The following is a 13,774-nucleotide window of genomic DNA, read 5'->3' as shown; positions in this document are numbered from 1 at the left end:
TTTACGTTTGCTCAGCAAGAGAAATGATATAATTTTCAAACCTGCTGACAAAGGTAACAAGTTGGTAGTCCTTGATCCGAAGGATTATTTTCATATGTGTATGGAACATCTTTGTGACATTAATACATATGAAAAAACAAATATTGAGAGTTATAATTTTGCTATTATGGAATATAAAGCTTTAATATCTAAAGGTCTGAGACTGGGATATTTTGTTACTAGTGATGTTAAGAACAAATTTCAAGTGGACAATTGTGACATGGCTTACTTTTATTGCTTGCCTAAAATACACAAAAATTTATTGAAACCATCTGGTAGACCTATTGTCTCAGGTCGTAGATATTTTTTGCATAATTTGGGCACATTTTTACATCATTATTTTTCATCCCATGTAATGTCATTACCTTCTTTTTTGGTGGATGTTTTTGATTTTTTAGATAAAATAAGAAATATAAAATGGAATAAAAACATGTATTGGGTAACCATTGATGTCAAGAGCCTATACACAAGCATTAGCCATAAGTTCGGCATAGAAGCTATTAGGTTTTTCTTAGGCGACTCTCCTGTTACTGAATACATTGTGGAGTTAACTGAATTTTGTTTAACTCATAATTTTTTTGAATTTCATAATGAATTATACCGTCAAAAACAGGGGACTGCCATGGGGGCTGCATTTGCCCCCATGTATGCAAATTTAGCCATGGGGCTGTTTGAAGTTGAGTATATATATAGACATGAATTTTTTCATCAACATGTAATCAAGTATTATCGATATGTGGATGATTTAATTTTTTTAGTGGAAGGAGACCAGGCTTTGGCATATCAATTTTTTATTGATTTAAACTCCAATAGATTTTCCTTGGAGTTTGATGGCCTACAAATAAATACTTGTATTCCCTTCCTTGATGTCAAACTAGAAATTTTGAATGGTAAGGAATTGATTACTTCAGTGAATAGGAAATTTACGGGCATTGTGCAATATGTACATAGTTCCAGTGGTCATCCACCCCACACTATTAACTCCCTCCCATACAGTGAAATGTTGCGGACTCATAGATTATGCAACAATGAAAACATATTTCATGGGGAATTAGAACTGTTATCCAATTCATTTTTACATAGAGGTTATAGTGAAGCTTTATTAAGTGAAGGTTATGCAAAACTTTTTAGAAATAACAAGAGTGATAAAAAACACATGACGCATAACAACTTAAGAAATTTTAACATTAGTCCAGAAGATAAAGAAATTATGTATTTTGTTACTAAATATAGTTGTTTTTCTGGTGAATTTGTTAAAATAGTTTCCCAGTTTTGGAAGTATTTGTGTTCATTGAATAATGTTAAAACTTGGGCTAAATGCTGATTTAAAGTTTTCGTACTGCAGGGGCAAAAGTATCAAAGACATGTTGGTAAAAAGTAGATTTAACTTTCCAAATGAGGTTGTACAGCTTAATCTTACATGTAGAGGCACACTTAGATGTGGCAAATGTAAAGCTTGTAAGTTTATAGTTCCTTTTTTTGAACATATTAATAACATTGCCTTTCAAGTACAACACTCTTTTAATTGTCATACAGAAAGAGTGATTTATGCCCTAAGTTGTCCGTGTAAGAAGTTTTACATTGGAGAGACGAAAAGAGCCTTTAAAATAAGGCTCCTAGAACATGTTAGAGATATTATTAACAAAAAAGTAGAAAGTCCTGTAGCAACACATTTTTTACAATGTCACAATAGTAATCCTGATGGTTTATGTGCAACTATTTTAGAACAAATACCAATGTATAAATATAATAGCTTAAACACAAAACGTTTGTTGCAACAAAAAGAAGCTATTTTTATTTTGAAGTTTAAAACGTTATTTCCTGAAGGTCTTAATGAAGATTTTAACTGGAGAATGCTTGTTAATTGAATAATGATGTTTTTTATTATCAATTCTATTAATTGACCCTATTACTGATTATGTATATATACGTGAATAGAGTTTTAGTTATTTGTACTCCTTGAAGGCTTAGGCCGAGACGTCAGAGGAAAATCATTTGGAATAAATCGTTCTTTGGTGGATCTTTTGTTGTTTCTTTCTATTGGTGTGCTCCTGGTCGTTTTAATTAATTCCTTGTTATGCCTTAGAATTTAAGTGGTAATGCTTCTGTAATGGTATTTATCATGCTGGCAGATGAAAAGGAGACTAGCAAAACTTTTTATACCAATAAGGCAATAACCATCGATATATGATTTCTGTAAGTATTATCTCACACTGCACGGTAATGGAAAGGAGATCAGTAGTATGAGGTAATAAGTTATGAGTACATAAGTGAAGTCTGGGCAACTCGTACTTAGAAGATATGGCACCTTATGTAGCCGCAGTCATGACCTAGCACTGCTATGCCATGGGTTGCACAGTCCCTTCATCCTGTTCACCAAGTACAATGGTAATTAAGGACACCTGTGGCTAATTCCATTCTACTTGCAACCTGTACATTTGTACACAACTCATCACTATGTGCACAATAATGATCCAGTAATCCCCTATGTTATCATCAAATAGCTATTATCCACAACTATAATTCACAGTTTGATCATCTGTGTTGTCATTATGCGGCTATCATCCTCATCCGTAAGTCACTGTTTCATCCTGTGTGTTGTCATGTGGCTATCATCCTCAGCTATAAGTCTCTGTTTGATCCTCTGTGTTGTCATCATGTGGCTATCATCCTCAGCTGTAAGTCAGTGTTTGATCCTCTGTGTTGTCATCATGTGGCTATCATCCACAGCTGTAAGTCAGTGTTTGATCCTCTGTGTTGTCATCATGTGGCTATCATCCGCAGCTGTAAGTCAGTGTTTGATCCTCTGTGCTGTCATTATGTATCTATCATCTTTAGTTGTAACTCACTGTTCATGACAGGTCCACTGCCTGTTCTCTTACCATAGACTGAGCAAACCCTATACTATCCTACAAAACCTGTCAACATATATATCAACATATACATATATATATATATATATATATATATATATATATATATATATATATATATATATATATATATATATATATATATATGTATATATATAAATATTGTACTTCATTACGTCGACTTATCATAACATCGACTTTCATAAAAGTGAGACCACAGTGTTGAATCTTTACATCGTATTTTCTCACCTGGAAAGTTACTTAGCCACCAACAACAAAATTACAAACTTAAGCAAATTAAACCCACCAAAGTGGGGGGCTTCACCCCCACATCCCCCATGTGGGGGTTTTGCACCCCCCACATCCCCCAACTAAATATACCAACTCCGAGATCATACTAGAGTGGAAAAAAATGGCAAGGTTTACCATGGTGGCCAAGTGGTAACTTTCTTGGTGAGAAAATATGATGTTCAGGAAGTTTGTGATTTTAAAGATTCAACACTGTGGTCTCACTATTATGAAAGTCGTCATTATGGTAAGTCAACGTAATGAAGTTGATCCATTATGTATATACATATACACACTAAATATCAGATCAAACAAAAAGTCTGTTTGACATTTTTAATGTTACAAACAGTGTTCAGAAATACGTAAACAGAAATGTGCAACTGATACAAATTGAATTTTCATTTTAGTTTTCTTATTAGAGTAAACATATATGAAGATTATCCATTAATAAACATTGTTCTGAAACCAGTCGTTCCTCGCCTTACGAATACATACTATTCTTTCATTATTCCTCTCTATTTTCATCACACAGCTATACTGAAGGGACTCATAAACCATATGCTGGGGTCTTAGCATATTCTTGCATCTTAGCATTCTTTCATTTTTTTGGTATGCATTACAGGACACTGTGCCATTGCTGGTAGCTGCATACCATTACAGCGATAATAGGAAACAATACCATGTTGATGCGGACAGCAATATGTCTTACTTTTAAGAGGTTTTAAAATAATGTTAAAACTGGAGAGTGATACATTTAGTGCTCTGCAGCAGTTGTAATTTACTGCCTATAAACAGCAATGAAAACAAAAAAAATGCATTTGTACAGCTAGAATTTTATAGCTGCCTTTGAAATTGAACCTACAGAAAAAAACATCAAGACATATTTCACTAACTGCATTACATCTCTGTGTTTGCACACAGCAAACTCATGATGTCCCACACTGACAAATCTAGTGACCATAATGCGGCTATAGAGGCATCAGCTTTCAAGCCATCCAATAAAAGGTGAATGACATTTAGTGTATGCTCCAATCAGATATGTGCAGCTTGAAACACATGACACACAAAGCCACCATCTGATGATCACAGCAACAGAAAATGCTGCAATCAAATCGCTTTGTAAAACCTGTTAAAATACAACTTAGATCAGAAGTTTTACCTGTTCATTCACTTTTCTTTCTTGCAATCATTAAGCTTGGCTTTGCTTCTAAAGCATTGTGTAGGCACTTAAATTTTAATTTAAATTTGTTCATTTCTTAACTGAATAAAACATGTGTTCATTTCTTAACTGAATAAATTAACTGGTCTGGCTGTGGACATTTTCAGCCATTACCAAGGAGTGGGTAAATAGACTATATATGGGCAGTTCAAAGTAACCAGATAAACTAACTTGATCCTGGAGATGTGAGGAACATGGAAATAAAATCTAAGCAGATATTGAGAGAACATGTAAAGCTTCACACAGACAATGACAAGACATCATAACCAAGCTCCAGACCCTGAAGTTGTGAGTCAGAGATCTTTACTACTGAGTCCACATGCTACCCTCAGCTATGAGTTGAAGTCATGATTCAAGTCCCTGTTCATTCATCTTCTTGAAAAGTGTTTGGAGCAAGTTTACTGAGGGTTTATCAAATCATGATGAACTAATTTTATGAAAATATGAATTTCTGAAGGAAAACAGTATTATCAGGAAAAAAATGAACTTTGCTCTTCTTTGGGGGTGAAGCTATTATCTTAAATAATAACTCCAAGACTGTCATAATAATGGAAGAAAGAAAATAAAAATAAGCCAGAGGTAGTCAAAGAGCGAAAGGACTGTTTTCAGTAAAATAGCTTGACTTTCCTTAAATTCATTTCAAATATTTGATAAGCTGTGATAAAACCAAGTGGTTTAACTGTAGAATAAGTGTGTAAACACAAAGTGTATTACAACCCCAGTATTGATTACTGTCATCATACATTGGCCCAGCATTTTAAAATAGTTGTATTCATTTTTATTTTGTGATATATTTTACAGAGGCTGACTTAGTCAAAGTAATTCATGTGTGCTTGTTTAGTTAGTGTGTAAGTATTGCCCCCACACATGAAACATGCATGCTGTAGAAGTAGAATGAAGTAGTGAGGCTGTTGAATACGACTGATAATTCCTACCCGCAAATCATTGTTTTAAAACACGTGCTTCATTCAATCTGGGCTGGCCATCTGATGTGGGTGGTAGTAGTGAACAGCATTGGGGTCTTTAATAAAGCATCATTTACACCACCCATGCCATTATTTATTTATTTATTTATTTTAATTAATTTGTTTCATTTATTTATTTGCATTTGTTTACAGAGATGATTTGTTTGGGCAATGAAAAACAAAATTTCAGCAGAAGCTCAGGCAGAAGATCTCTGTGAAACATTTATAATATTATACAAAAATACATAAGGCTGTTTACAATTCAGTATGACAGAAATAACATGAGCAACTTTGAAAAAATTTTTTTAGTGATAATACATGCTAGTATAAGCAGATTGATCATACATTTTAAGTAACTGTAGACAATTTATGACAGAGATTAATTTACACCAAGTGATGCTAACTGGATAACATAGAATGGGGAGTGCATCTATGAAACCTGATGGAAGCGAACAGTCTTTTCTCAATCTGCTATTTCCAGTGATAATGTCCACAAAGCAAGTCCCTTAGCTATAACACAATAGAAAGACAAAAAAGTGGTTTTCAATGCTTTTATGAAATTATTTAAAGTGCCTATTTTTAAGCTCCATTTCAAAGGCATTTCATGATGTTTTTATTTTATGCTTTTACTTAGTGCTAGGGATGGGGGGATTTGTTAAGCTTTTATAATCTGTTTTTCAATAGGGTTTTAGATGCATGTTTTAGCATGGCTGTTTTTAGCTTTTGTCTCCCTGTTTTGTGCATCTTTCCAATCTCTCAGTACAGTCTGAAGATCCAGGACCATAAAGACATATTGACTTAATGTAATCAGGGAGATTTTTTGAAATAGTATTGTAATTTACTTCATAAGTTAACAGAATCATGGGTTTTGCATCAACATCCGTTTTCTGAACAATAAGCAGAAAAATTTGGTGTCCAGAATTACTGACTGATTAAAATACTCAATGAGTTATCAGATAATTAAAATTTAATGTGGGACAGGCCAAACATATAAGACAAGATCAAGGACATTCTGGAAAATCAGAGACATTTGGGAGGTATGACTGGCTAGTTTACTTTACAGTCTTTGCTTTACAACAGTGATCACTTAACTAGTACTTACACACCATGTCTGATAGTTGGCCCAGATGATTAATGCTGTGAGTTGTAGTTCTTTAGTAACAGGGTTTGATTCCCTCAACCCTCATTGCCTGCTGTGTGATCTTAAGCAAGTCAGTTAACCAGGCATTACTCCTGGGTCACCCTTAAAAAGGGACTGTGTGTCTACCTTCGTAACAGATTGGCACTATTATCATAAATGGAGTTGCTTCCTGCTACTCATTTCCATTACCATCTATGATGGCTACAGAGAGTAGCTTACAAAGGCATGGATCAGTAACTTTAGCAGTACTTCTGCTAAGATCCATATGAACATGAGTTTACACATAGTTGTATGTCATAGGATCATAGGACATTACTAGGTTATTGGCCCTGAGGTCCTTACAAGCCTAGCTAAGAATTCAGCCCATGTTCTGATAAGTCAGCACCTGATGCACCTGTCCAGCAGGGAAACAGGTGGAATCCCAGGAGTGTCTTTTCTGTTCCCCATCCAGTTATCCAGGTTGTGCTTAAAAAGGGCTAATGAAGTACTCTGCTTGACATGGAGATGGAGTCTATTCCACAGAAGGCGGAGTCTCTGGAGCACAAATCTGTCCTGCCAACAAGTCCTATTGATGTCACAGACCAGGTTGAGGATGCACATGTGGGTTACTTGAGTGGAGCTTGACTTGCGGATATGCAGCAGTCCCATCAAGGTGGGGTCTGAGATTGCTTTGTATGCCAGACAGAGATCACCTCTGAAGAGTCTGTATGATACTGAGTAGAGGAACAGGGCTTTTAGTCTGTGTAGGGTAGATGTTTGAGGCCCTGGATTCTCCTGGTGAGGAACTTCTGTGGTCTCTCCAGCTACTGCATGTGCTTTGTGAGGTACATGCTGAAAGGGGGCATTGTACTCAATAATGGGTCTCATAAGGGAAGAACAGAGGGATGTTATGACCTCCTTGCCCCCAGATGATATATCCTTCTAATGAGGTGGGCCATGTATAAAGCTTTCCATACAACGGAGGCAATATGGTGGTCAAAATTCAGGTTGTTATCAACCTGGATGCCCAAGTCCCTCATGACTGATTGCATGCTTAGGACCTTGTTATTAATGTGATAATTTGTGGGGAATTCACTCTCCCCAAAGGGAATGATGATGCATTTTTGGCATTTAGTTTGAGACCATGTTTCTGGCAGCAGTCATTTGTTTGGGTGAGACCGTCTTGGAGGATGTCCACGTCACTAGGGGAATTGTTAACAGTGTTTCATTTTTATTGTCTTAATGTTTTCATCCTATGGCTATTCCTAATGAAATTTTTGAATAAACAGCTTTTTAAGTTTTGCTATTGAACTCTTTTTAATTCACAACTTGTACTATCTACTGAATAGTCTGACATATGTATTCTTAGTTTTTTCTTTTACTTGTTCATGTTTATAATTATTTGTTTAATCATAAAAACATTTTACTAAATTATATTTTGAAAAAAAGATCCAAGTGAAAATCTAACCTGTGTCAGTGGTAGACTTTTATTAATAGGTTACTAGTCTATTAGCTGGTGTGGAACAGACTCCTCATCTACATAAAAAAATGTTCATCCCTGTCCATATTCAACTGCAATTTAGATCTATGGATGAGAAACATAAAATGTACCCCGGGACTTCCTCTTGTACTACTAATGGATGGAGGCAGCTCTTAAATGCTTTTCCCATGCATGGGCCCCCTCAAATTATCTATGGTATGATTCTAGTTATTCTTATAGGGGTAATATATAATTATCAACCATGGGATGGGTAAAGCCATCATATAACCAAATGCAAAAGGTTATTTTGAGTGCAGAAAGGGAAACTGGTTTGAATTAAAATAGCACACAAAGACAGACATTTTATTACTTACCTACAAACCTATTATATAATATTCACTGATGCTGTTTATTTTATAACTTTTGAAAATTGAAAATGCTAAACTGTATGCTGTACAATGTGCATCATTTGTTTTTTTTTGTTTCATATGAAATCATTTTGTTTATGGCTGAAGACAGAGGTGGGGATTTAATAAACTCCATATAGGAATAGTGGGAAGCTTACATGGAGTGTACTGTGGCTGTGTCTGCGGCTTCCCCTCGGCAGCACGCCTTACATATTAATGAAGGCTCACTACTGAGAGACAGCTGTGTAACACAATTACAGAATCAGTGTAGGGGGTGTGTTACAGTGTCCGGGGAAGAGTAACACATCCCCTACACTGTTAAAGTGCTGGAGGGCACTGAAATATAAAAGTACAATGTTATTTCCGTTTGATTTATTTTTTTTTTGTGTTTGCACAGTGTGGTGTGGTGCTTAGCAATGGACACATGCCAGACATCTAAAAATAGAAACTGGATACTTTCAATTTTAACTTAAAGGTCATGTTTAAGCATAGCTGAGCATGTATGCGCAGCTCAGCGCTGTGCTCAGCAGTGCTTAAATGTAACTGAGAGTTAAATGGAAATGTATAGCTGTCACCACAATATCCCTGGTAGCTGAATGGTTAGAGTTACAGCTTTATGTGCAGCAGGTGCATAGTTTGAATACACAGACATGCCATTCAGCTTTTACATGTGACAGCAAATTGTTATAGCAATTTATTTTTTTAATTATGCATATATTGACATTTGTTAACCAGGCTAGTCCAGCTGGGCCAGAAGTCCATTTTCAGTTGAGACCCAGGCAGAAAAGCTCCACTTACACACAAGTGTGCAATACATTAAAGTCACACCCCAAGATAACATAATTAAAATACATAAGGTTAGGTGATATAAAGTAAAATAAATACACATAATAATAAAATATCATTAATGAACAAATAATTGCAATTTTTTTGTATTTATTATTATTATATTTTCATAAAATCTGGTTTGCCCTTAGCTAAGCTCTGCTAAGCACTGCTAAGCCAAGCCAAGCAATGCTTAAACAGGACCGTTTTAGCAGTACTTAATGCACAGCTCCCCTTAGCTGGTTTGGGCACTGCTAAGCAATCCTAGTTTAAACACGGCTCAGCTAAGCTTAGCCAGTTTGCATGGTGCTAAGCTTCACTTAGCATTTTTAAAAATGTTCCTGTGGTGGTAAAGGGCGGGAAAACAGACTTATTTAAGCTGAACAGGTGGGAATATAGCCAGAACCTGTTGGAGTTTGACCCATGTAGAAATTATGGCAGGAGTTGGAGGGGGTGCATGCTTCTGGGCACAGCTGTGGGGCATGTTGGAGTCCATGGTCATGGCTGGTCTCCTCATGAAAGACCATGACATCTGGTTGCTGCAGGGTCAGTACCAGGGCTCAGAATACAAATCAGAGGTCTGGGACTGGCTGGCACATGACCTCACCAGTGCAACTGGTATCATCGCACAAGTGAGCAGGTGCCTCACCACTATGAAGACCTGAAGCATAGGAAGGGAGAACTCTTGGCCTAGTGGCTCCAAGATGCTCAGGATGACAATGCCTCACAAGTTTGTAAGTATAACAAGCATTGATTTACCTAAGTCTAATATGTATAGATAGACAGGGATGCATAATGGTGTGTTTCTCTCTCGACAACTGCAGAGGAGTGAGAGCTCGCAACCTGGAGGCCCATGCAGGGAACCTGGCCAGGTTGTGCTGAGAGTGTGGTGAGTACAGATATATGCTGCAATATATACTAATATAATTAAGAAAGAGTACAGCAGTAACTGCCAGTAGGTAAATTTTGTTTTGAGTGTACTGCAATGAATGTGTTCATAGACCTGGACTGATTTAAGTAAGTATTGCCAGGTACAGTTCAATACAGATGAAAGCATGAAACCTGCTAATATGAAGGAAATAAAGATATTACTGCATTACTAAAGTTCAAGAATAACAAACTGTGGTGGTGGTGCTGCGGTAGCATTGTCACCTCATAGCAAGATGTTGTCCCGTTCAATTCTCAGCTAGAGCGTCTTCTGTTTGGAGGCATACGTGAATGGGGTGTGCCTTCGTTGAAGATTGTGTGTCAGGGCTGGTAACCCGGTATGTAAAAATCCACTACCAATCATTAGCAGACTGGAGTTCCGCTGTGGCGACCCCTAACCGGGAAAAGCGGAAAGACACAAACAAACTGTGTTATTAATAATGTTCTGGTAATAAAGTACAACTGCATTCATAATGTGAAGGGAATAAATCAACTGCATTCATAATTTTCAGGAAATAAAGTACAACTGCAGTCAGAATTGCTAAGGAAATACATTTAGTACTGCATACATGGTGGAATAACAGTTGTCTTTCAATGCCTGCATTATTTCAAGTGTTCAACAATAAAGACTGTTAGATGTATACCAATCACTGTTTCATGTCATCCATAATAAAGGTCTATTGTGCCAAATGTGTGTATCTTGGGCTATCGGTCAAGAAATTTATTATTACAACTGCTGTGAAGTAAACATGGGTATAATACCATAAAGTGACTGAAGATTGCCTGATAAAGAACGTTTTTGCTAAAGTGCAGATGTGGAGCTGTACTGCAAGCTATAATGCATTATGATATTTATCCTGCACTAAGATCTAAACCTAGAATGGTAATATCTAAGGTATTATAGTGTATTTCTCTCAGGATTGTCTTCTGTTAACCTTTGCATTTCAGCTATATGCATTCCTGAATGTAGTTATGCTGATGCAGGCAAGCATGAATCTGTAATAGCTGTAGACTGCAAATATACAATCTGCAACTGTATATGGGTCAGGTAGGTAATCCAGCACCCCAATATGGTCTGTACACATCACACATAATCCCATCCATTGTGGTTAAATGTGTACACCTGCATTGCAAGTATTAATACACAGTTTACCTACTGTCTATGTCATGCATGAATCTCATGCATGTCTGTTCAACTGCCACTGCAGTCTTGTGTGACTACATATATTATCAGGTCAGACCATGTCACCAGATGAGTTCTAGGCACATATTAGTCAATCAACACACAGCAGTGGCTCAGCATCTCAATTTGATAAATGAAATGTATGTTGTTCATTTTGTCACGCACAGACTGGGGTTTGAATCCAGGGACAAGCACTACTATATATTTATAGAAACAGACAAGTACTACTGAATATTTATAGAAACAGTTATGTATTGTTAACAGATTTTCTCTCCACAAAACTTACAGGTAAATAAATGTCTGTAGTAGCTGCATGAATGGTATAGTAATTTCTGTGTCCAGACGTGCTAGTATGTAAACAGCATCACTCAGCAAGGTGATAAGACATCATTAAATAAACTTTTAACAAGTACACTACTATTCCTAGTTAATAAGACAAAATAAAATGATTTATTGTTGGTACAACTGTATGCCTGGTGTGTCTGTGAATGTCTGCTGATAGTCTAACCCCATGCCTGCCAAGGATGGCAGGATAAGTACAAACTGTCTGTACTGTGCACGATACATGTTTCTCAAGTGTCACACTGTCACAGATAATGACCACCATTGCCAAAACCCTTGGACACAGCTATAACATCCAGTCAAAGTATGTCAGTAGCACATTCACACAACAATGGTGCACAATATACCTTGGTAGCCATATATGTTCCCATGACATGTAATAATCCCCTCTAGTTTTGTACCTGTAGGTGTTACAGCTTGGCCCATACTGCCCCAGGGGGATAGCTTGAGAGGTATGTATATGCTGAAGAAGCTATAGGGCACTTGTATACATAAAGCAAGGTTAGACCTGTAGAGTATAGAACAGTACAGTTGCAAACAGTACAGCCCATACTGTTAATGGAATGTCTCTCTCATCCCCTGCCTCTTATCTGCATCACAAATTATTATTGTTATACTCTGGGTATGGTTTCCTTTTCACATATGTTGTTCTCAAAACCTAATGTTGGTCCTTGTGGTTTATTATTGTTATATATTACAATGGTTGCATACTAACATACCTTGTTGAAATACCAATGTTGTTGGCCTTTTGCCATAACTGTTACTGGCATTCTGTTATAATACTGACTGTTATTCCATTTATTCTTGTGATCTGTGTATTATGCAATATTATTTTTCTGGGTTAATTGGAACACCCTTGCATGCTGTTACAACTAACATTTAAATGTTCTGTTCATGACTAACCTATACACTTTGAAAAAATCTCATCACCATAGCACGAGTGATTAGGCCAGTTCCTGTGGATCCACCTACCCCACCTCAACTGGCTGTGGTACCGGGTCCCAGCACACCTGGGACCTAACCTGGAGCTGCCCCTCTGTTTGTCCTGCACCACCCATGGGTGGAACTGCCTTAGGGGATGGGGCCGGTTCACCCCCAAGAGTAGGCGGAGAGATGGAGTGGTCACCCAGCAACAGCTCCCAGGGATGGTGTGCTGGATTGTCCAGAATGATTTGGAAAATTGACTGCATCAGATTGAGAGCAGACTGGCATACCTGGAGGGGCAGGGTGAACCTGGTACCCAGCCCCCAGCACTGCCACCTTCGGGGCTGTGAAGGAGCAGTGGTGACTCCTCATGAGTGGGGAGCTCAGTCCCATTGCTGCCATCTGGGTGCACTTGGTTCTCCGATTCCACAACACCCTCCCTGTCCAAGGTGTTTACCCCCCTCATGTATCATACACCACCCCTGTGTGCTGTCTTGTCTGTTTGCAAATTCTACCTCCATTATGCAACTTACCTACCCACATGTACCTATATCCCTTCTCCAACATTTCACTCTCTATTTAAAAAAAAAAAATAGGCATCTGTCCCACAACAAAAATACTGCCCCATACATAGCTTTCTATTTTGCACCTGGAGGTGCACTGGCCACACTTTAATAACATGCATCAATCAACATATTTATGATGCCCTCAGAGGGTCCAAATTGTCTGCAGCTTGCACAGCTGTTGCTGTAGAAGAAATGGAAACCTATGATCCTTTCCTACACCCATCCTGCACATCCCTACCTGCTTTTCACATTGTTTTTCCCCCTGCTTGCCCCCATTTCACCACTTTCCTATCACCCCTTTTTCTTTTCTTTTTATAAAATGAATGTGGGTTTAAGTGGTGCATTGTGCAAACCCACTTTAATCAACTTATCTGGTTCTGACACTGTTCTGCACATTTGCTAAATAACCATCCCTGCCAAGTCTTGGACTCAAGACCCCATCAACCACAGCCACTCAGCTCTGAAGAATAAATGGTGTTTCTATAAACATATCATGAATCCCATTGATGCACATCAGCAAAAACAATCACATTTACCAAGTGTTAAACCTGGGACCCTGTCAACTACAGCAGAGTGCATTAGCCCACTAGGCCACTCAGCTCTAAAGAGTGAATGG

Source organism: Protopterus annectens, chromosome 1.part0, assembly GCF_019279795.1.
Source record: "Protopterus annectens isolate FY-2018-M chromosome 1.part0, PAN1.0, whole genome shotgun sequence".
In the NCBI taxonomy this organism is placed as follows: domain Eukaryota; kingdom Metazoa; phylum Chordata; order Ceratodontiformes; family Protopteridae; genus Protopterus; species Protopterus annectens.
This window is presented reverse-complemented; position numbering follows the sequence as displayed.